The 24,103-nt window shown below is 45.4% G+C and overlaps 1 protein-coding gene across 1 annotated transcript in view; it reads right to left on the bottom strand.

The window, feature by feature from the left end:
• Positions 1 to 2,251: 2,251 nt before the first annotated feature.
• LOC137424188 (coiled-coil domain-containing protein 149-like) overlaps positions 2,252 to 24,103 on the bottom strand; it is a 163,389-nt gene continuing 141,537 nt past the window's right edge. Inside the window, exons 14-17 of the mRNA XM_078774361.1 lie at positions 18,473 to 18,549; positions 8,123 to 8,267; positions 7,845 to 7,921; positions 2,252 to 2,405 (exon numbers count right to left, since the gene is read on the bottom strand). The gene's annotated coding sequence lies outside the window, so the exon portion shown is untranslated. The remainder of the gene's footprint in view (positions 2,406 to 7,844; positions 7,922 to 8,122; positions 8,268 to 18,472; positions 18,550 to 24,103) is intronic.

The following is a 24,103-nucleotide window of genomic DNA, read 5'->3' as shown; positions in this document are numbered from 1 at the left end:
TCCCAAAAAGCCCGAAGACCCTTAAACACCCTGAAGACCCAAACTACCCTGAATACCGCCAATGACACATAGGACTCAAAAGACCCTTAAATACCCTGAAGACCCAGGTACTCAAAAGACCCAAAATGCCCCAAATACCGAAAATAATCTGAAGAGCCTTAAAGATACAAAAGACCCTGAAGAGCCTTAATGATCCTGAAGACCCTGAAGACCCAAATCTCCAAAGACCATTTACTACCCCAAAGACCCAGAAAACCGAAAAGTCCCCGAGGACCCCTAAAGACCCCAAAGACTCGAACCTTTGGACCTTTACACCCCTTAAGTCCACTCCAACCCCTTTGATCTTAACACCAGTTAGACCCTCACACCATTCAGACATATTAGACAGCTTGGACCCTTGACTATTTCGAGCTTTAGACCACTTGGACGTTTTTAAGATTACAAATAAATTATAAATAAATAATATCAGCAATATTACAAATAAATATGTACAAAATAAATGTTTGTATTATAATTGGTGTAAATCAGGACAACATAGTAATTCACATAAAGTCATTATCCTCAGTTAAAACAAGCTTTGGTCTCTGTAGTGACGAGTGGTGCAGCGAGTGTAGTGAGCCTGTCCACGCGAGTAATTATATAAATACGTCTCAACACCAGAAGACACACCAGACCTATGCCCATTCAAACATTAATGGAAACATTGTAAAGTTTTACCTTCATATTGCAAGCCACAATCTCCACAGGTGAGAAGATAAATAACTTACCTTGATTTACATTCAAACAAACCTTCACAATAAACAACAAAAGTCTTCCCTGTAACATGACTAACAAAAGTTTCACTAGTTCTAAAAACCTTACAACACAAACATCTTGACGAATTACACTTTTGAGGTTATGTACCTTTATACCCCTTCGTTATTGCGAACCTTTGTTTTGTGGGAGCTCGTTTTCCATTATTTATTTTGGGGAAATTACACTTTTCCCAAACCGTAATTATTTGGTCTGAAAGCGAAGCCATATGCTTGGTATAATGATGGTTATAGTTGCAAGTGACATTATAATATAATTATTTACCTAATAATAAAGAGAGTAACACAATAATAAAGTTAATTTAGTTGTAACACTTACCAAAACATCTCGAGTCCAGGTTTCCGGCAGGTGGTCAGTGGCAGTAGGTGGTGGAGGAGACGGTTATTTTTAACCCTTTCATTCTGAAAAGTAAATTATTTGGAAGAATTCTGAAAAGTTAATCCCCCATTGAAAAGTTAACGTTGGAAAAACATGTCATACTTGTCATCGTGACAAAAAAGAATTTCGGGATTTTGGTGAAAGTGGAAATAATTTTCGGGATTTTGATGAAAGAGTGGCAATTTCAAAATGGATAAACGTAATTGTTGTTGTGTTGCTGAATGCAAACCGGACTCACAAAAATGAGTATGAGAAATATCCGTGGACGAGAGGTGTCGAGTTCCTATCACATTCTGTTAATACAAGTGAGCGGCGGCAGGCTCACACACACTCACTCACACACACACACACACACACACACGCACACGCACACGCGCACACACACACACATACACACACACACACACACACACACACACACACAGGTGGATACTTTGAGACTTGGTAGTTCTCCTTTCCATCTCCTGAAACCCACCCACTTCTGGAGACAGCAGCCAACAACAGCAATGTCATCATTTTAAAAGTTGATTTTAAACTTACCCCATGCATTCCCAAGCCCCAGTTATGACCTTCCCATAGGTGTAAAAACACCTAAACGAGATATGGTGACTCCCTCAGGGAAGTTTCCTTGGTACATCGAGCTGTCACGTAAATACAGCAAGCAGAAGCTTTGCGTATTTTCAAGTCATGAAGATTTCTTTGTCAAAAACTTGGTAACCATTACTTTGTTGGTAATGACTTGCAGCATCATCATTCAATATTGCAGACGTCCATTAATTAAATCACCAAGCCTGTCATGCTCACAGGAGGCACGACCGCAAGGTTCAAAGTCCACTGACTGGCAGCGGTGGCCTTGGCTCTATTGTGTGACCGAGGATCTTTTGAAAGTCCTGTATTGTGTAGTTAGTTATGTTGGTGTGTATGAAAATCAGGCTGTTGTGTGGGGTGTATAAATGTGACAAGGAATTTACTTACTTTGTCATTCAAGGCCTTTTCAGTCTGGAGAAGATGTCACATGCCCAACCAAAATAAAGGAAATACCTGCCGAATGGATGCTTACTCGACATATCCCGTCCAATTGTTTCAGAGGGAGAGGTGAAGCACCAAAATGCAGCACACCCAGCTATTTTGCAGGAAGTGATGGTATTTCATTGAATATAATGGAGCTGTGAATGAAATACCAGGAGGTCTTCAACAACGGTTGCTCCAGGGACCTGTGTGGGTGTGTGGAGAAACGTGTTTAAAAAAAAACTTTAAAAAAACTTTCAAACAACAGCTTTTTATGTCAACAGGCATGTTTTTCACCAGCTTGTGTTTCATTACGGGAGTGATTGTAGATATTCAATTAAACCGCACTTTCATCCATTCTGCTTATATTTACTCCAACAGATTCCTTTGATTCTGATCTCGAATTTGAGGAGTGGGTGGACAAACTTGCAGTGGATCATCAATGTTCCCTGCCTTCCTTCGCATATCATTCCAGAAAATGTCATGGATGCACAAATTGATGAGGGAAAAGTGCGAGCAAAGGGAGGAGGACAGCGGGGGTGGACAAGATGGACCCCGCCACAAACTCTCAATCACAGAAATGGAAAGAAAAAATGGAAACCCGGAATGAGGTCGGCTTGTGGAGGGTTTATGGGGGTAGAAAAAAAATCAGGGTTATGCATGCATGATGACTTGAGATGGTGGGTGAACAGTTGTCTTGAAGCCCTGGAGGGAAGAATGAGATTGAAGAGACAGGGGAAGTTCGTTCGACATGTGCTTAAAAACGAGGAACGATTGAGTGGAGGTGAGCAGTAAATCTGGATTTGGGGGTTTCACCACAAGTGGGTTACTGGCAGACCATGCCTGTACTCTATAGAAATCTGGGGAAGAGGGAGGGGGACAGGGCACAGAAAGGGCAGAGGGTGCAAGACCAGAAAGGAAGTGGTCGAAGGCACAGAGAGTCCACTAACCTGTCTGATGTGAAAGTGATAGGCCCAAAGACTTTGCTTCTTCACAGGAGATCCCAATGATTTTTAAGGCCTTGGCATCCCCAGCATCAAGCGAGTCATGGTGTGAAGCAAGGCCACCAGCAGAGAGGGGAGAGCAGTACTCCATCAAGCTGTGGATGAAGACCTTAGAAGTACATAAGAGCTCAGGTGTGCGAAGAAAATAATTGGAGGATGCCCAGTCGGAGGCCCAGCTTTGTAGGCCAACTCGGATATGTGGTTTGCCTTGGGGAACTTCTCCCTTGAAAGGGAGAGGAGATGACAGGATCCCATTGAGAGCCATGTATTGACTGAGTAGAGGAAGTCAGTAAGCCATGTGTGGAGGTGGCCTTGGATGCCATAGGCAGAGATTTTGGAGAGCAAGGTGAGGTGTCAGGCTTTATTATCCCACTCCCCATGAAACAACTGGATGGGATATCTGGATTGAGAAGCTATTCTGTCATTATATTCCTTCATGTGAGCTGGGCATGTGATATCTTCTGCAGACTAAAAACGCCTTGAATGAGCAGATGCAGAATGTCCAAAGAAGAATGACCTGGTCTGCATCTGAAGTGATGGATTGCTATCAGGCCATTGACGAAAAGGAAGGATTTAATATCAAATGCGATGATTTGATTCCACCTCTTGGTCGTCTATGTGTTGTACCGTCCTCCAACCAGTTACGGCTCCATCCACATCTCTCTCCCCGACAGCATGGGCCAACTTTAACCACTCAATCCAACCCTCTCTTCCTCATATGTGGCAATTCCAATTGTCACCATGAAATTCGTTGGATGTTAGCACCTCTCTCATAAGCCATGGCACTTCAGCAAAGGACTTCTGTGACTTCTTGGGACTGACTCAATCTGTGAACTATCCCACCTGGATTTCTCCCACTGGCAAATCCTCCCTTCTGGACTTGGTGATGACTAACCTTCCTGCAAATGTCTCCTGCTCTTCCTCTGCTCCAATTGGTTCATCTGATCATCTGCTTGAAAGGGTCACCATTTCCCTGTTTATTCTCTGAGAGGTGCCTCAACGCCAGCAATTCTGGCAATTCCCCCAGCTGGATTAGCAGGGAATGCAAGCAGCCATCTCTTTTCAGGACTGGTATCCCATGTCTACTGCCCCTGATATTTACTCAGCCCAAGGGAATTATTCCAAAGAAGCCTCCTCTCTCTTGTGCACAAATTCATCCCATCTCGTCTTCAGTTAAACTCCCCATCTTCCCGCACATTGCACTTGCTTTGAAACAACTTGCCTTATCTTCCTGAAAGGCAAATCCGACTGAAGGCAATCTCAGTGCATTCCAAGAAGTCCACAACAAGTGTGTGTTCACTCTCCGGAGAGCCAGAAAACACCATCTGTCCAACCTCAAGAATGAAGTTTCAAGCTTGTCTCCCGCCTTTAAAATCTGGTGGCGCCTTGTTAAGTCTGTCTCTGGAGCATGCTCCCCTTCCGTACCTTCCCTCACTTCAAATGGCACAACGGCCGACTCAGCTCATGAGAAGGCCGAATGCTTCAATTTTGTGTTTGCTTCCAAATCTTGTGTCCCCAACCCCTCACTCCCTGTACCCACCCTTCCCAGTCATACCCAACTGCTCCTGGAATCCTGAGAAGGTGGACAAGTTTCTGTCAACCTTCGACTCTGATTCTGCTACTGGACCGGATGGCATCAGCTCACATGTTCACATCAAAAACTGATGACCATCACATCAAAAACCCACTTTGCTGATCTTGCACATCCTCTCTCTCTGCTCTTTTCACCCTGTCATGTGCCCGAGGTCATCTTCCATCTGCTTGGAAATCAGCCAGTATCACTTTTCTCCAACAGCCTCATCTCAGATGATTAATTTGGTTCCAGACCGGTCACTCTACCTTGGACATGCCGCTTCTACTTATCCAACAATGGATGGAAGCCCTCAATGTCAGACATGAGATCAGGGCAGTCTCTCTGGACTTATCTCGTGCTTTCGATACAATCTGGCATCCCACCTTGCTTTCCAAACTGTCTGCCTGCATCCAATGCCAACTCCATACAATCAATACATGGCTCACTGACTTCCTCTACTCTCATAGCCAACGTGTGGTACTCATCAGAATCCTTTCACCTCCTCTCTCTGTCAAGGCTGGTGTGTCCCAAGGCAGTGTTCTGGGCCCAGTCTTATTCCTGATCTTCATCAACGATCTTTCTGACTATGTGGAGAATTCCCTTTATCGATTTGCTGATGACTACACCCTGTGCCGTGACATCCCTCATCCTTCAGGTAGGCAGGCTGCAGCCTTTTCACTCCATATTATATTTGATTATCAATTTATTTTGATTATTTTTAAATTACACTGGTTAGCAAAATTTTAAACGTTTTATGGTTCTCGTATATCTTGAGGTGATTCTAACCAACATGAACCTGTAGATTTCGATTATCATATCCCATTTTCACTCGCATATCCAGTTTTTGAGAACCAGTATAACATAGGAATATGAGACAATTGCCGAAATTCGTCTTGGACTCGTTAATCAGGACTTTGTAACGAGACTATCTGAGCTGGAAAGCGTTGCTTGGATAACTTTGTGGCTCTTACTAACAATTATCTTGGACATTTTCGAGCATTAAATTATGAAGAGCTTGTGGACAAGATGTTGAAGAGTTACCAGGCGCTCGGTGCTCGAATGTCACTCAAGATACATTTCTTCCATTCTCATCTGGACTTCTTTCCACAAGATCTTGGCGATGTCAGTGATGAACACGGAGAAAGGTTTCACCAGGAAATTGCCATCATGGAGACTCGATATCAAGGCCGATTCAATCCGAACATGATGGGCAACTACTGTTGGACTTTACAGCGTGAAAAGGATTGCTCCGACAAACGCAAAAGTAAAGTTCAGAAGCACTTTTAATGTGATGTAAATAAAAACTTAAAGTTCATATTATTTTTTGTGACAATAAATAGACTTATTGAGACTTAATCAAGAAATGCGCATGCTCCAAAGATTTTTTTCCACACTTATGATGTACTACGTCAAGGTTACGTGATCGCGAAATTTTAAGGTCAGATTCGGATTTGTGGGCACCAAATTAGTTCGAAACAGTTGAAAATAAGTCAGAACCAATTTGCCTGTTGACCAGTTATCAATTTGATTTCATATTACTCATTCATTGCTTTTATATTGGTAACGAGCTCACAGTTAGCGAGACAGGACATTTGCATTGACTGCATTTCCCAAACATGCCGCGATGTGAAGCTACGTTTATCAGAATTTTGAACTTTTTTATTAACCCTTTCACAGCTCTTGGCTCATTTGATGCCCAGCATTGCAAGCTGCTATGTATCGGCATCATTTGCATTTGATGTCGTATCGCATGCTTAAATTTCAAATCTTTTTGACGCGCACGTATTCAGCCACCCTTTGTTGTGGGTGCTGTGAAACAACCTCCTCTCTATGTTGCCAGTCCCCATCTCCACGACCAAAATCGTGTTTCTCAGTGCTCATCTCGTCACGAAGAAGGATAAACATGCGTCTACGTCTCTTTATCTCCCCATGCAGGCCAGATGGCGAGATTACTGAAGGATAGTTTTCTATCAATAATATTCAGATGCTACTTTCATACGCATGCTCAGCTAGAACGGCACTTGGTGGGGCGCATATCTCCGCCAGGTTGAACAGTTTGATTTGAATCCCACTGATAGGCCGGATCTGGATTCGGACCTGAACGAAAATCTAATGAATTCGTCCTTGTCACACACTCAACCTGTCCACCAAGTTTCGTCCAAATCCGTCCATAACTTTTTGAGATATCCTGCTATATATCGTTTTTAGCCCAATCACTCGATGGTGAAGAATCACTTTAAAAATTCTACTAGCCGGATCCGAATCCGGATCTTCACCAAAACCTAATCATTTCGTCCTTGTCACATACACTACCTCCCCGCCTAGTTTAGTCCAAATCCGTCCACAACTTTTTGAAACATCTTGTTCACAGACAGACGAACAAACAGACAGGGGTGAAAACATAATCTCCCTCCAACTTCGGTGGCAGAGGTAACAACCCTAATTGCCTCAGAGAAGAATGTTAGCATTGATGGGGAGAAAATAGATGAACCTTTATGCAAAAATATTTTTAGGGGAGGGATCCACAGAAGGTAGCTCTTACTTGTTAAAAATGTCTTTGATTGTGTGGCCTGTGAGATGCTAGGAATTTTTGGTTCTGGTCCATGACCAAAAAATATTTGCGGACCCCTGGTCTATGAGCCTATCACTGCACCATCGCAGACAGGTTGGTGGTCTCTTTGTCTTCTACCGCCTCCTCTCTGGTGTTGCACCCTCTGCTTTTTCTGTGCTTTGTCCTTCCCCCCCAAACCTCCCAGGTTTCTGCAGGGCACTCACAGTCCACCATCAACCCCCTTCTGGTGAAATACTTAAATCCAGGATCACTGTTCAGATCCACTCATCCATTTCCTCTTTTTTCTCTCCTGTGGAACAAACTCCCTCATTCTGTTCACTCCATAAATTCAGGGTTTTAGGATGGCTGTTGTGTGGAATTTTTAATGTCAAAAAGGAAGTTAGGGTCAAATGAAGTTGTATGGATAGAGAGATTATGTATGTATACATACAGTAGTTACTGGAAGAAAATTGATGACGAGTTAAATTTAAAAAAAACGAAATGATGTCCAAACTACCTGTCACCCTTCAGAGTCCAAAAGTTTCCAATGTTTTCACCTGTGTTTCCAGTTCAACCACCCTTGTACCGAGCATCCTGTAAGTAAGGGAAGCATTTTCAGAATGTAGAATCGAATGATTGCCGAAATCTTTCGAAAAATCACATTTTTCTTCAATCACTATGAAAACAGATACTCTAAGATCTTCAAACAGTAAGCCCTTACATAAGGACTGGTCTTCATTGAAAGGTAACTGTGGCCATTTTTATTTCAAGACTTAACCCTACTATCACACCCACCTCACTGTCTTTCTTTGGTGATGCAGGGCCATATTCTTGTCAATTGTGGTGTCAAACAAAGTTCCACAAAGTGAGTGAAGGTCTGCAACAGACTTCTTTGTAACCGGTAGGTTCTGTGCTCCCTTCTCTGACAGCACGTCACAAACTGCATACAGGCAACACATCACAGTCACATTTCCACTTATAGATAAAAAACACTCAAATATAAAACTCAAAATATAAAAGTCTAATATGCTTTAGGGGAGTGACTTTTAGACTTTTAGAGCATAGACGTCGAATTGTTTACAGACGACAGACAGACAGACAGACGACGGACACTGGGTGTCGACAAAAACTCAGCTGGACATAGTCCAGTTGAGTTTAAAAATAACCCAATGGACTATTAATAGTCATTGTAACCAACACTGCACTATTTTTACACGAATATTTAAATGATTTTAGGCTTTGAGAACATAAAACTCCTCTTCTTCCTTCATTCTCGACAGGTGCTCATTAATCTTCCCCTCCTTGGCTGGCAGAATAGCCTCAACATATGTGCACTTGCCTTTAAGTTTTGCTTGAGTTCAAATCTCGACCCAGCTATAAATTGTCACCCTGGCGTCCTTGGAAGGACATTAAGCCAGCAGACCTTTCTGCGAGCATTGGTTGTTTGTAGATTTGAAATATCCCTTTGTGTCTTTTGAAAAAAGGAGGAAAGTGATCACTGGCATATCGCCTGGCCAAATTCCAAATTCTTGCCACTTTCCATCGAGTATAGCAACAGCAGCCATGTGGTACATCTACTGAGGAAAACGATTCTCATTCCAAAATCCACAATCACATGTTTTTTGTTCTGGTTCATAATTGCACTCCAAACTGAAGCACACTTTGGAAATCAAAAGCGCGGAACACAATTTTTCTTTCAACTCAAAAGAACAGATGGAGTTTGTCCATGGGCTAAAGGTTTGGTTCAAGTAGGTGAAAAATTGGGTTCACAGGTGCTTCAGCTCTAACTGTGTGACACTGAGTTGGCACAATATGTACCATTGAGATGATTTGTAATTCCTGACAAAGCAAAAGTACGGATTTGTAACACAAGGAGCAAATGTACTCAGTGCAGTAATTTGCAATACAATGATTATGTGCAATGATGAATACAAACATTCCGCATAATATTGTTACGAATTTGGGTAGTGTTACGGATTCGGCACTTCCGTGGTTGTGGTTTTCATCCACTTGAGACATTCCTGGTTCTAGGTATTATGGTTATTGTTGTTTAAGGGAAATGGTTGTTGTGGTTAAAAGGTTAATGGTTATTGTGGTTAAAAGGATAAAAGCGCTCATGGTAAAAAAGAGACAGGAAGCCGGATCGAGAACCGGAAGACGAGGTGAGGAGAAAAGTGGGAGAAGACGCGGGTCTTGAAGCTCCGTAGCGAGCGTGGTCGAGCGAACGTCGCGAGTGAACTTTGAGTCCTTGAAAGGAATTTCCTTCGATCGGTCTTATCGCTGTAGGATTGAGAAACCTGCGTAGTCAAGTATAGGCGTTGAGGTTTCGAAGAATTCCCCGTCAGGTCGCTTCGACTCACGTAATAGCCGTCGGCCATTTTGAACCTCGCGCGTCGTTCACTGAAAAAGGTTTTGCTACGCGTCAACTTTTCTCACCATCTGGTCATCTGCCGGGGATGTGTGTGCGCAAAAGCGGCGTTTGAAGATTACGCTGCGGTTCGCTGATTGAACGGTGAACGTGCACGTCTGGTTCGCGCCTTTGGGATTTCCCTTTTCGCCGCAAGTTTGCTGTGGGTTTGGACCACGGGACTGTCCACGCTTTGCCTACACCTCATTATTCGCCTCATCGCCTCCTCGCCGGGATCACCTTTGAGTTATAGAGACATTGAGGAGTGTTCTTTTTCATTCACTGGGAGCGCAGTGAGTTATCTTACTTTAGCGGATGGAACCATCTTAAGATGTGTTGATTGTGTTGTTGATTGCTATCATTGTTGTATCGTTATTCCTGTGTGAGTTTTAATACATTATTTGTTTGTTGATAACCCTTGGTGTGGTTTCAATGTTGATTTTGACACGGAATAACATTTTTTTTCTGCCGTGGCTCCTCTCGGGGTTCGGAGGTATACCGAGACCAGGAGGTCGGGGAGGAACACGCAACAGGAATTGGGGGCTCGTCCAATTGACTCGTGGGCCCGAAATTGGGTCTTCGTCCGGGATTAAAAATTCCCTAATAACATTCGTTCGGGATTAACCCAGATTGAAATTGGGGGCTCGTACTGTGGAGAAATTTGGGGCTCGGCTTTGCTGATTAAATTCCCTTAATCTCGCACTGTGGATTAAATTCCCTAAATTTTGTCCGGGAAAGAATTCCCTAACATTACCAGAATTACCAAATTGGGAAATTTTTCCAAAATTCCCAAATTTTTCCAAAATTGGAAAATTTTTGTGTGAAGGTTAACAGGTGTTAACGGATAGTCACTATGGTGTTTGACGCAGGAAAGTTTGCGGCGTCCCCTAGTGAGGCACAGTTCCAAGCATTAAAAAAATCGGAACTCTTGGTATTGGCCCGACATTTCAGCTTGGAGGTCCGAGCGAATATAAGGAAAGCAGAGATGCAGAGATTGGTGATAATCTCTGGTGGGACAAGGAACATGGGAAGAGGCAGCCTTGGATTGGTTTCCCGAGGAACAAGAAAATGTGGAGCTCCGGAAACTGGAGATGCAATTGCAGAGCCAGGAAAGGTTAGTAGAGAAAAAAGCAGAGGAAAGGAGAGTTGAAAGGGAACTCGAAGACAGAAGAGAAGAGAAAAAAACAGAGGAAAGGCGAGTTGAAAGAGAACTCGAGGAACGAAGAGCAGCACAGGAAAGAGAACTCGAGGAAAGAAGAGCCGTACAGGAAAGAGAACTCGAGGAAAGAAGAGCAACACAGGAACGAGAACTCGAAGAGAGAAGAGAAAAGGAACAAGCAGAGGAAAGGAGAGCTGCAAGGGAACTCGAAGAGAGAAGGGAAAAGGGAAAAGCAGAGGAGAAAAAAGCCAAAAGGGAGTTAAGGGAACGTGAAATGGCGCTTCAGCAGGAAATTAAACTCAAGGAGCTGGATTTAATGAAAGAACGGGGAGAGGTACCATCCATGCCGACTGGTTCGACACCCAGTCAGAACACCTGGGATGTTGGCAGACATGTGAGGCTGGTTCCACCCTTCAATGAAAAGGAGGGTAGCCAATTTTTTTTCACACTTTGAGAAAGTGGCTCAACTGGTAAAATGGCCTGAGGAGTCCTGGACCATGTTAGTGCAAAGTGTTCTGGTGGGTAAAGCTCAAGATATTTATTCGGCTTTACCGATTGACCAATGTGCAGATCATGAGATAGTGAAGAAAACCATTCTCAAAGCCGATGAATTGGTCCCTGAAGCTTACCGGCAAAAATTCCGGAATGCCAGGAAGAGGGAGAGTGAGACCCATGTGGAGTTTGCCAGAATGAAAGAAACCATGTTTGATAGGTGGTGTGATTCAAAAGGGTTGGGGAAGACTTCGAACTATTGCGACAATTGATCCTGGTGGAGGAATTCCAACAGTGTGTCCACGAGGACATTAAAGTTCATCTGGAGGAAAGGAAAGTACCAAAGCTGTATGAGGCAGCAACCATGGTGGATGACTATGCCTTAACCCACAGGATGGGGTTCCACAAACCAAATTTCTTGCCGAGACCTAGCCAGGGGAGCTATGGTACATCCGGTGCGGAGAACGAAAATTCATGGGGGTGGCCTCGAGATGACTATGAGGACAACTCTGATACCAAAACTTTTAGAAATCAGAAGACTACGGTTCCAAGACAGACCTATCTTCCGGGGGGGCTCGAGGCAGACCACGAGGTTCTCCTCCGGGCCTGCTTGCGCTTTTTGCCATAAACCTGAACACTTGATGTCCCACTGTTATGCTCTGGAAAAGGAAAATAAGGAGTGGAGTCCGACTAGTACAACTCCAAATGCAATGGCAAATGTGAGAAATCGCCCTCAAAAGGGTTACCAACCATTTATTTCAGAGGGGTTTGTGTCACTGGATGGAGACTCGACTAACCAGAGACCTGTTAGGGTATTGAGGGACACAGGAGCAAATCAATCTTTAATGCTTGAAGGCATTTTGCCATTGACAGAGGAGACGGCAACTGGTGATAGTGTTCATTTACAGGGGATTGGTGGCTGTGTTAGAGCTCCACTTCATGTCATCCATTTGGAGTCTGATTTGGTGTCAGGACCGGTCACCGTAGGTTTACAAGCCAATCTTCCTGTAGAGGGAGTATCTTTTGTTATCGGTAATGATTTGGCAGGGGGTCAAGTTTCTGGTCACCCGATGGTTGTTAAAAAGCCCAGTAGGGAAAATAACACCACACCCGTCGGGGATGGCGGCAAATTTGGCAAGCTATTTGTAGGTAGACTGAACTTCAAAACAAAGGAAGAAGTTCTGACCTCTGTCTTCAGCAAATATGGACCGGTTTTGGAAGTGCGGCTGGTAAAATACAGGGAAACACAAAAGTCAAGAGGGTTTGGCTTTGTCACGTTTGAAAACACAAAGGACGCCAAAGATGCAGAAAAGGATTGGAATGGCCAGGATTTGGATGGTCGGACCATAGCCGTAGAGAAGGCAGGCCTTAGGCGTCGAGGGGGCTACAGAAGAGGAAAACGTGGCGGTAGTTTTGGTGGTGGCCGCAGTCGATATTACAATGGAGGCTCCCAGAGTTACGGCAGCTCCCGAAGGAATGATTAATCAGGGTAGTGGCCGAGAAGGAGACCGCTATTCACGTGACTACAGTGACAAGCAGTCCAACCGAGATTATTACGAAAGTTAGAAAGAGTTGAAGCACTGAAGGCTGCGGAGCAGCCGAGCCAAAATTCCGACACGGATTAACCGTGAACGCCACGTTCCTAAAGGCGTCCATTTAGTGAACTTTCCTGCACGGACTAACCGTGAACTTCACGTTCCTAAAAGCGTCCATGTAGTGAATACTTCCAGGCCTCACCACCCAACCACCATGGAACCTGGCTTTCAGCTCGGCCTCCCGGGGAAAGTGCTATCGATTTGCTGGCCTTTGGATTTTAGATCACAACCCCTTAACCTTCATTCAAAAGAAACGAAAAGGAAAATCAGAGGGGGATAAGATGGAGTTTGGCTTTGCAGGAGTCCAACTGGGAAATTGAACATGTAAAGGGCAGGGACAATGTCGTGGCTGTCGCTTTGTCCAGAGTCAATTAACTTTGGAAATCTCTGTGGGTTGTTCGAAGTTTTGTTGCTTTATTTTTGGGAAATATTGATTATTGTTGTTCACAGGAATTGATGATTTGGGTTGTGAGTTTACTTTTGTTTGTTCAAAGAGTTTGCCTGCAAATAAAGTTTTCGCTGTGTTCAAACTTTCTTTCTTATGGGGGGGAAGTGTTATGGATTCGGCACTTCCGTGGTTGTGGTTTTCATCCACTGAGACATTCCTGGTTCTCGGTATTATGGTTATTGTTGTTTAAGGGAAATGGTTATTGTGGTTAAAAGGTTAATGGTTATTGTGGTTAAAAGGTTAAAAGCGCTCATGGTAAAAAAGAGTCAGGAAGCCGGATCGAAAAACGGAAGACGAGGTGAGGAGAAAAGTGGGAGAAGACGCGTATCTTGAAGCTCCGTAGCGAGCGTGGTCGAGCGAACGTCGCGAGTGAACTTTGAGTCCTTGAAAGGAATTTCCTGCGATCGGTGTTATCGCTGTCGGATTGAGAAACCTGCGTAGTCAGGTATAGGCGTTGAGGTTTCGAAGAATTCCCCGCCAGGTCGCTTCAACTCACGTAAGAGCCGTCGGCCATTTTGAACCTCGCGCGTCATTCACTGAAAAAGGTTTTGCTACGCGTCAATGTTTCTCACCATCCGGTCGTCTGCCGGGGATGTGTGTGCGCAAAAGCGGCATTTGAAGATTACGCTGCGGTTCGCTGATTGAACGGTGAACGTGCATGTCTGGTTCGCGCCTTTGGGATTTCCCTTTTCGCCGCCAGTTTGCTGTGTGTTTGGACCACGGGACTGTCCACGCTTTGCTAACACCTCATTACTCCCCTCATCGCCTCCTCACCGGGATCACCCTTGAGTTATAGATACATTGAGGAGTGTTCTTCTTCATTCACTGGGAGCGCAATGAGTTATCTTACTTTAGCGGATGGTACCATCTTCAGATGTGTTGATTGTATTGTTGATTGCTATCAATTGTTGTATCGTATTCCTGTGTGAGTTTTAATACATTATTTGTTTGTTGATAACCCTTGGTGTGGTTTCAATATTGATTTTGACACGGAATAACATTTTTTTTCTGCCGTGACTCCTCTCGGGGTTCAGAGGTATACCGAGACCAGGAGGTCGGAGAGGATCACGTAACAGTAGTGATATATGTAGATCAGAGTAGATCTGAGTAGGTAACATGCTTCGACTGTCGCAATAGGGAATCTAACTGTAATAAGTTCTGTGTGTTTAGGCGTTTTGTCGGTTAAGGTGTATAATTGTGAATCTACCAGGAGATTCGGGTGATAGGTAGTGCAGGGGTTAATGAGTAGAGCCCTTGTATGTCTCACCTAGTAATCAAACCTTTGTCCCTTATGGCACTGCAGACCACATAGACACTAGTTAGGACCTTTAGTATAACATTAATGACGCCCTTCCCCCCTGACATGACTTAGGAAGAAATCGGGTGAATACACCGCCGATAATGGCCGCCACCATTTGCACCTCCGGGAGGCCTACCCGCCTCGCATAGCACGTGCTGTGACCAAGGAATAGGGGACAGGAGTGAGAGTGGTGCAGTGGGCGTGCCCCTGGACGAGCCGGCGAGTCGGGGGAGGCTCTGATTGGCAGGACAGTGCGCCAAAGCTGACGTCACCGGCCAAAGATATTAACAGCGCCGGACGCCTTTGCTGGCAGTTGAGCAGGAGGAGTTGAGAGTCGCGCAGCCCATGAGTCACAAGTTGGTGTTGAGTTGAGACGAGTTCACTCCTGGCCCCTGGCAGTTCAGTAGAGAGTGACATTCCTGAGTTGAGAGCAGGTGGATTCGTGGTCGAGAGTTGGTTTTGCAGTGCGCAGTTGGCAGTGAGCAGTTGAGAAGCGAGTTGGAAGGTCGAGACGTGCATTCACACCTGCATTCTCTCCGTTCCTGTCTTTTCGTGCTTTGTGTGGGGATCAACCTCGTGTGAAGCCGCTGGTCTGTGTTGGGTGCTTTGGAGCTTGGTGCACGGACCTCGTGGGCGGCGAGAGGATCGGAGCTTGGAGCGAGGCCTCGTGGGTGCATCGGGGCCGAGCAGGGCCGTGGTGGATGGCAAACAATACAAGACGACAAAGACAGATAAGCCGAGCTCCGCGTATACATTTTACATGATGTGTTCTTTTCTTTAATTCATATTCCCCTCGTTGTGTTTCTGAAGTCGGTGTGCGGGATCCCGATTTAGGATATTTATTACCGGCGCGTGCTTTTCCTGTCCTTGCTTTCATTGAATGAACCCTTATATTACTTTTTGTGCATATTATCTGAACGCAGTTTCCTGATTGATTTGATAGTTAAGGCTGCGGGGACTCTCGCCGCTTCCCTCCATTCCGCGCGCTTAGGGGCTTTAGGTTTTGGAATCCGCCATTGAGTTTCCGCCTCGGAGTTAAAGCCTTCGTGATCGGCATCCGCGACTGCCAGATATTAATTTCGGCGGTTGCACGACAATATTGTATTTATAGGTACCTTGCATTTGTCAAAGAAGACTTTCTCATCTTTTATATGTCTTATGTTACGGATTCGTCACTTCCGTTGTTGTGGTTCTCATCCACTGTAAACATTTTTGGTTCCATGTACTATTATTGTTATCGTTTAAGTGAAATAGAGATTACTGTTTTCAAAAGGTAAAAAAAGTTAGTGTTTTAAAAAGAAACCGGATCGGGAACCGGAGGAAGAAGAAGAGGGAGAAGAAGGAGAGGAGAAAGAGGCGGAGCGAGTGAGGTCGGAGAAGGAGCCAAGCTGTTTGGAGGTCCTTAGAGAAGTCACATTCGGTCTGTAATTCACCAACTTTTTCTTTTGTTGCCTGAATCTCTCTGTCTTGTCGTTTTATCTGCAATCACACCACAAACACCATATGGGAAAACAGAAGAATACAGTGATGTGGCACAAAAACTTCAGAGCTGTTGGTTGCTGAGAGGAAATTTATGAAAGTTGATGTTCACTTTGTCACAATGCTTTATAAAAGTTGGTGCTGATAAACTATTGATAGCAAAAATGTAATTTTGGTAGAGGTTTAACAAGAGCACAGCTATTTTTTTCTTGTATGTTAACCTTAAATATAAAAAATAAAAGTGAACTCAAAATTTATTGACATCCTCGATCTTTGAATCGATGTTCATTCTGGAATAAATTTATTAAGAAAATCTTGTCTCAAAATTGGAAACAGCCTAATTCCTCATGCCAGAGTGTTATGCAATAAATGAACATTTATTATTCACTACAATACCTGTTCCTTCATTTCCTCCACATGTTCTACAAGACACTCTTTCTCATGCGTCACAAAGGGTCTGGGTGTAGATTTTTCATGCCGCTATGTGAAGCTATGTTGATCAGAATTTTGAACTTTTTTATTAACCCTATCACTGCTATTGGCTCATATGATGCCCAGCATTGCAAGCTGCTATACAGTCATGTGAAAAAGTAAGTACACCACGTGTAAAGTTTTTACTTTTTCAACATATTTCAACATACAGCTATTTGATCTTCATTTCTACAATATTGATAGATAAAGGTGATATAATATAACAAATATCATGAAACATTTACATTTTGTAGTCCATTGTATAATTTAAATAAACATAAATGCAAATTTCGCATGTGGAAAAAGTAAGTACACCCTTGGCTCTAATAGGTGGTATTGCCCCCTTTGGCAGAAACATCCTCAAGTAGGCGTTTCTTATAACTGTCAACCAGTCTCTGACATCGACTGGGAGAATTTTTTGCCCACTCCTCCATGCGGAATTCTTTCAGCTGTGCGATGCTTGAGGGGTTTCTTGGATGCACAGCTCGTTTCAAATCCCCCCACAACATCTCGATGGGATTTAGATCCGGACTTTGACTTGGCCATTCCAGAACCCTCCATTTCTTTCTTTCCAGCCATTCCTTGGTGGATTTACTGGTATGTTTAGGGTCATTGTCATGTTGCAAGGTCCACCTTCCGTTGAGCTTCAACTTCCGACAGATGGCCTCACATTATCCTCAAGCACCCTCTGGTACAATGAAGAATTCATAGTGGATTCTATGATGGTGAGCTGCCCAGGCCCTGATGCAGCAAAGCTGCCCCAAACCATAATATTTCCACCACTATGCTTTACAGTTGGTATCAGGTTCTTCTGGTCAAATGCTGTCTTTGGTTTTCGCCAAACATGTATTCTGGTACTGTGGCCAAATAGCTCTACCTTTGACTCATCTGTCCAGAGCACATTGTTGCAGAAGTGCTGGTCTTTGCCGAGGTGTTCATTGGCAAACTTTAGTCTTGCCCTGATGTTCTTTCTGGACAGCAAAGGTTTTCTCCTGGCACACCTCCCATGTAGATCAAATTGGTGCAGCCTCTTTCTAATGGTAGACTCGTGCACTTTGACATCAACAGTGGCAAGAGCTACCTGTAGGTCCCGTGATGACATTCTGGGGTTCTTCGAGATTTCTTTCAGCATCTTGCGGTCTGCTCTTGGGCTGAACTTGCTGGGGCGGCCTGGCCTAAACAAGTTGGCAGTTGTTTGGAATCTTCTCCACTTGCAGATGATCTTCCGGACAGTCAAATGATGGATTTCAAATTGTTTGGAGATCTTTTTAAATCCCTTCCCAGACTCGTGGGCATCTATAACCTTCTTTCTGAAGGCCTCAGAAAGCTCTTTTGATCTAGGCATGGTGACGCCACACACTTCAACAACAAAGAGCAAACCAAACTAAATGTCTGAGATTTAAATAAGACAGGTTCCTCCAAGATCCTCTCTGACGATGTTCTCATCATTTGCACCTGAGCTGGTGCACCTGATTCTAATTTTAGGTATTTTAGGTTTGAAGTAGTGATAAATGTAGGGGTGTACCTACTTTTTCCAAATGCGAAATTTGCATTTATGTTTATTTAAATTATACAATGGACTACAAAATGTAAATGTTTCATGATATTTGTGATATTATATCACCTTTATCTATCAATATTGTTGAAATGAAGAACAAATAGCTGGATGTTGAAATATGTTGAAAAAGTCAAAACTTTATATGGGGTGTACTTACTTTTTCACGTGACTGTAGTTACTGGAAGCAAATTGATGACAAGTTAAATATAAAAAAAAGGAAATGAAGTCCAAACTACCTGTCACCCTTCAGAATCCAAAAGTTTCCAATGTTTTCAGCTTTGTTTCCAGTTCAACCACTCTTGTGCTGAGGATCCTGTAAGTAAGGGAAGCATTTCCAGAATGTAGAATCGAATGATTGCCGAAATCTTTAGAAAAATCACATTTTTCTTCAATCATTATGAAAACAGATACTCTAAGATCTTCAAACAGTAAGCCCTCACATAAGGACTGGTCTTCATTGAAAGGTAACTGTGGCCATTTTTATTTCAAGACTTAACCATACTATCACACCCACCTCACTGTCTTTCTTTGGTGATGCAGGGCCATATTATTGTCAATAATGGTGTCCTCTGTGCTGGGCACTGATTTCCTCTGCGCCAACGGCCTATTGGTGGATGTTAAAAATCGGCGCTTCATTCATGCAGAGACATACAGTTCTCTTCCATGCTCGCTGAGCGGGTCCGCCTCGACGAGGCTTGTGTGCACGCTCTCGACCTCTGATGAGTTCGCCTGCCTCCTCACCAAGTTCCCGGCCCTTACATGGCCCACCTTTTTCGCCGTTGCCGTCAAGCACTGGGTGCAGCATCACATTCCGACCACCGGCCCGCCTGTCTACGCCCGGGCTCGACGCCTCGACCTGGCGAAACTCGCTATCGCAAAGGCGGAGTTCGACACGTTGGAGCATCTTGGCCTCGTGCAACGGTCCGACAGCCTGTGGGCCTCGCCTCTCCACATTGCGCCAAAGCCGGTAGGCGCTTGGCGCCCGTGCGGGGATTATCGCCGCCTTAACGACACCACTACCCCTGACCGCTACCCAATCCTGCACATCCAGGATTTTTCTGCCTGCTTGGCTGGTAAAGTTTTTTTTTTCAAAGTTGGACCTCGTTCCTGGTTACCACCAGGTCCCCGTCCGGCCGCAGGACGTTCCTAAGACTGCGGTGATTACACCGTTCGGGCTTTTCGAATTCCTCCATATGCCTTTTGGGCTCAAGAATGTGGCCCAAGGTTTCCAGCATCTGACGGACAGCTCGTTGTGGGATTTGCCGTTTCTGTTTGTCTACCTGGATGATATTCTCATCGCCAGCGCTTCCAGGATGGAGCACATGCTTCACCTCCGAGCGCTCTTTGAATGCCTCAGTCAGCATGGCCTGATCATTAACCCGGACAAGTGCTTGTTCGGGGTGACCTCAATTGAATTTCTCGGCCACCGCATCACGAGGGAGGGGGCCGTCCCACTGCCGTCTAAAGTGGAGGCTGGGAAGGTTAATACGGTCGCCGATTGTCTCCCCCGGTCCATAGCTGGCGCGGTTCACCTTGGCATCGTCTACGCCCGCATGGTGGCCGATCAGATCTCCGACAAGGATGTCCAGGCCTGCAGGGCGGCGGTCATGGCGCGTCGACTGTCTGATGTGCCGTTCAAGGACACGGGCACCAACCTACTGTGCGACGTATCGTTGGGTCAGCCTCGCCCCATCGTACCCACCAGCTGGAGACGGCTGGTGTTCGATGCCGTCCATGGTCTTTCTCACCTGCGCAGGAAGGCGTCGCAAAAGTTGGTGGCGGTGTCGCAAAAGTTCGTTTGGCACGGGCTCAGGAAGGATGTGCGCGACTGGGCCAACACCTGCGTCGAGTACCAACGTTCGAAGGTGCATCGCCATACCCAGGCCCCATTGGCGCCATTCACAGTGCCCGAGCGACGGTTTGACCATGTTAACGTGGACCTGGTATGGCCCCTCCCCCCCCTCGCGGGGATTCACCCATATCCTCACGATGGTCGCTAGGACCACCAGGTGGCCAGAGGCCGTCCCGCTTACATCTACGACGTCCGCCGATGTGGCCCGGGCGTTCATCGGCACTTGGGTTGCCCGTTTGGGTGCCCCCTCGGACAGCTCTTCAGACAGGGGGCCCCAGTTCACTTCAGAGCTCTGGGGTGCTGTCGCCCAGGGGTTAGGGGTAAAGCTCCATCGCACCACTGCATATCATCCCCAGGCTAATGGATTGTGTGAGAGGTTCCATCGCTCTATGAAAGCTGCTATCAGGGCCAGCCTCCGGGATGACAGTTGGGCCGACAAGCTCCCGTGGGTAATCTTGGGCCTCAGGACAGCCCCTCAGGAAGACCTCCAGTCCTCATCTGCGGAGCTCGGCGATGGCCAGCCGCTGCGGGTTCCCGGGGCGTTCATGCCTGACGCCACAAGACCCTGGTCCGCTGCCCGTCAGCAGTCAGTTCTCCGGGAGAATGCCAAGATGTTTGCACCAGTGCCCATATCTCAACATGGCTTGCCTCAGGCCCACGTCCCGGCGGATCTACGTACAGCGGAGTACGTCTTTGTTCACCAGGACGCACATTGGGGGCCGCTTCGGCCACCTTACGCCGGGCCTTTCCGCGTTCTGGAGGCCGGGGACAAGTCCTTCGTGGTCGACATCGGCGGCAAACCGGACCACCTTTCGGTGGACCGCCTCAAGCCGGCTCACTTGGACCTAAACCAGCCCCCTCGGGTGGCTTAACCCCCACAGCGGGGCCGTCCCCCGTCGGGTAAGTCCCCGGTTGGCCCGCCCACCGCCAAGCCGCTAACAGTCCCTGCTCGGGTCATCAGTCATTTCGGCCGGGTGGTTAAGGCCCCCCAAAACCTGACATTGCCCGTGCGAGTGAATTCTGGGGGGGCGCAAGTGGGGGTTACCCCATTGAGACATAATCCACAGGCACAGGACCAGTGGGGCTATTGATTGTATGGGCGTGGCGTGCGCTCGGTTGTTGGAGCCACGCCCCCTTAAGAGTGATTTTGTGTTATAAAAGATGCATGAGTTCCGGTCGCGAGTTAGTTCTGTTGGAATAAAGTAGCTTTGAACAAGCTGAAAAGTGTCTTGCCCTCTCGTGATCCGCAACTCCTACAATATGAAACATAAATCTTGAACGTTTTTTGAAATATCTCGGACACAAGCCAAGCTACTGGGATTGTCACCATGGCAACAGAATTCAGCCAATCACAGCTGTGATCTAATCAAGTTGAGATAATGTCATGAGGAATAGACAGCTGAAATATGAAAACCTAAATGTTCAACAGTTTTTGAAATATCACGTTCACAAAAGAACATGGATGGAAGGTCGATCGAAGCTCATTTCAATATTCCACGTATCCGACTTTGTCGGAGGAGCGGGGAACAAAAAAAACGACGCTAAGCGTGGTGTTTGCTTAACAGTTAAGGTGGCTGGCTGAATATATTAGGGTCTTGGGTTTGAGCCCTTGTCATGCCATTGAAATAACACCAGGTGGGTTGACTCATCCTGTCATCCTTCTGAGGTCGGCAAAATGAGCACCAGCTGACTGGTAATAGGGGCACTGCATCAAAGACACAGTCACGCTTCCAGAAAATGATGCAACTTGCAGCCATAGGCTGCACACGAAACAACAAATTCCTTCAGCTGTTCTCAAGTATCGTATTTTACCTGACATTTGACCTTTGACATCCTGATGCCGAAATCGAATCAGTTCATCTTTGCATCATAATACATACTTGTACCAAGGTCAAAATCCCATCGCTGGTTCACAGGTTAGCTCGTTAACAGAATTTTTATCAAACGGGACCTCTGACCTTTGACCTCATAATCTAATCAGTTCATCTTTGCATCATTATACTGTAAGTTTGACTTGGATCCCTTCAGCCATTCTTAAGTTATCGTGGTAACGAAAACCTACAATAGACGCACGGACAGACAGACACACGGGCGAATGCACAGATGGACGAATGGAAAGCCAGACGAGCAACCCAAAAACATAATGCCTCCACATAAAACTGGAGGTTCCAGGGAACCTGAACTCAACTGGTCTATATCAATATGGTTAGAATATGCAGAATTGAACCGCAAACTACACACTTGGCATTTAATATGGAATATATATTTTTTCTTGACTTGGGTTTACTTTCTTAACTCAGTATATCAATCTGGTGAGTTCCCTTTACACTTCGGTGATTTATTTGTTAAAAGAACCATGTCACTGATTGTCTGTCGCAGCAAGAAGTCAACAACAGGATTATATCACAGGTGGCTTGGCAAAATGTACGGACAGGTGCATTTGATGATTGGCTTCACAGTCGGGTATACAAGGGTTGTTGCATTCTGTATTAGTGGAAAACAACTGCTGCACGTCTCCAAATGTTATTGCCGCTTCCTCTGGAGATGGTCCGTCAACTCGACAATGCTGTTTGTCATGGAGTGGTGGCTTTACGAAATTACGGCATGAAACAGCGTGCTATTGCCCGGCAGTATGGCATCACTCAAGGTCAGGTGTCAAAGATCCTGAAACGAAATGCTCAGAGGGGTGTCCCTACTCCAATACCGAGGCCAGGACATCCCCGCAGAACCACAAGGAGGGATGATCGCCAGCTGCACCGGTTAGTCCGCAATGGCCGTACCAAGTCAGCTAATCGGCTTAGGTCTGAGTGGCAGCAACTGACAAATGTGCCTGTATCCAGAAGGCTAGTCAACTAACGACTGGTTCAAGCAGGCTATCGTGCCAGGCTTCCCCTGAGAAAGCCACGCCTGACCAGACAATACCGCCAGTGCCGATTGCAGTGGGCCAGAGAGCACCGTCAATGGCAGCCAGGACACTGGAATCACGTGATCTTCAGTGACGAGTCTAGATTTCTGGTCTATCGTCAAGATGGCCGCATCCGAGTGCGCAGACAAGTGCATGAAGCCTACAACAAAGGATGTATAGTGCCAAGAGTCCAAGCTGGAGGTGGTGGGGTGACCGTTTGGGCTGCTTTTCATGCAGGGGGCAAATCTGACCTGGTTGTTCTGAATTGAAACCTGAACCAGCTCAAGTACAGGGCCATTCTTGAAGAAACATTGCTTCCATTTGCTCGTGCAGCCTTTTGAGTAAACTTTGTCTTCCAAGATGACAATGCATGGTGTCATCGTGCTCGCATGATCCAACACTTTCTTGCTGACCGTGGTGTAGAGCATATGGAGTGGCCTGGCATGTCCCCGGATATGAATCCGATAGAGAACTTGTGGGCAGAATTAACGCGTCAAATCGACCACTTGGACCAGCAGCCGACCTCTGTGCGTGAAATGCAGCAGGCTATTGTCACTGCATGGCAAGCGATTCCTGTCCAAACTTTGGCAAATCTCGTGAACAGCATCCCTCAACGTGTACGTGATCTCCTGAATGCTCGTGGGGGTTACACGAAGTACTGTACTGTAATTTTACTGTCCGTAATCCCAGTCGTAATTTTACTTTTGTTTTTGTTAAATAATTTTTTGGCTAATGTGCAAAATAAAGAGATACTTCTGGAAAACGCACAGAAGTTTAACGTAGTACTGTCCGTGAATTGAGTTCGATATCAGTTTACATCACTTTCAAGGATCAATTTATTTGTTTCGAAATGTCAAATGTGGTTTTTGTTTCTTTTAAAGGTCACATTAACAAAATCTAGAATAATTTCAACATAATTCCAATGAACTTTTGGTTCTAAGTCATCTTGAAAAGTAAGTTCACCCCCCAAAAAAATATTCCATTTTAATGCCAAGTCTGTATATAGTTTATATGTGCTAAAGAGGTCCAGTAACGTTGAAGGTTTCTCATATTTAAACAAGAAACTAGAAAAAAAAAAGAGTTTTCAGTGAGACATGAAAAGTAAAACTA

The sequence above is a fragment of the Myxine glutinosa genome, chromosome 3, assembly GCF_964187855.1.
Source record: "Myxine glutinosa chromosome 3, kmMyxGlut1.1, whole genome shotgun sequence".
Lineage (NCBI taxonomy): Eukaryota > Metazoa > Chordata > Myxini > Myxiniformes > Myxinidae > Myxine > Myxine glutinosa.
Note: the sequence above shows the minus strand (reverse complement) of the source record. Positions and strands in the feature narration are given on the sequence as shown.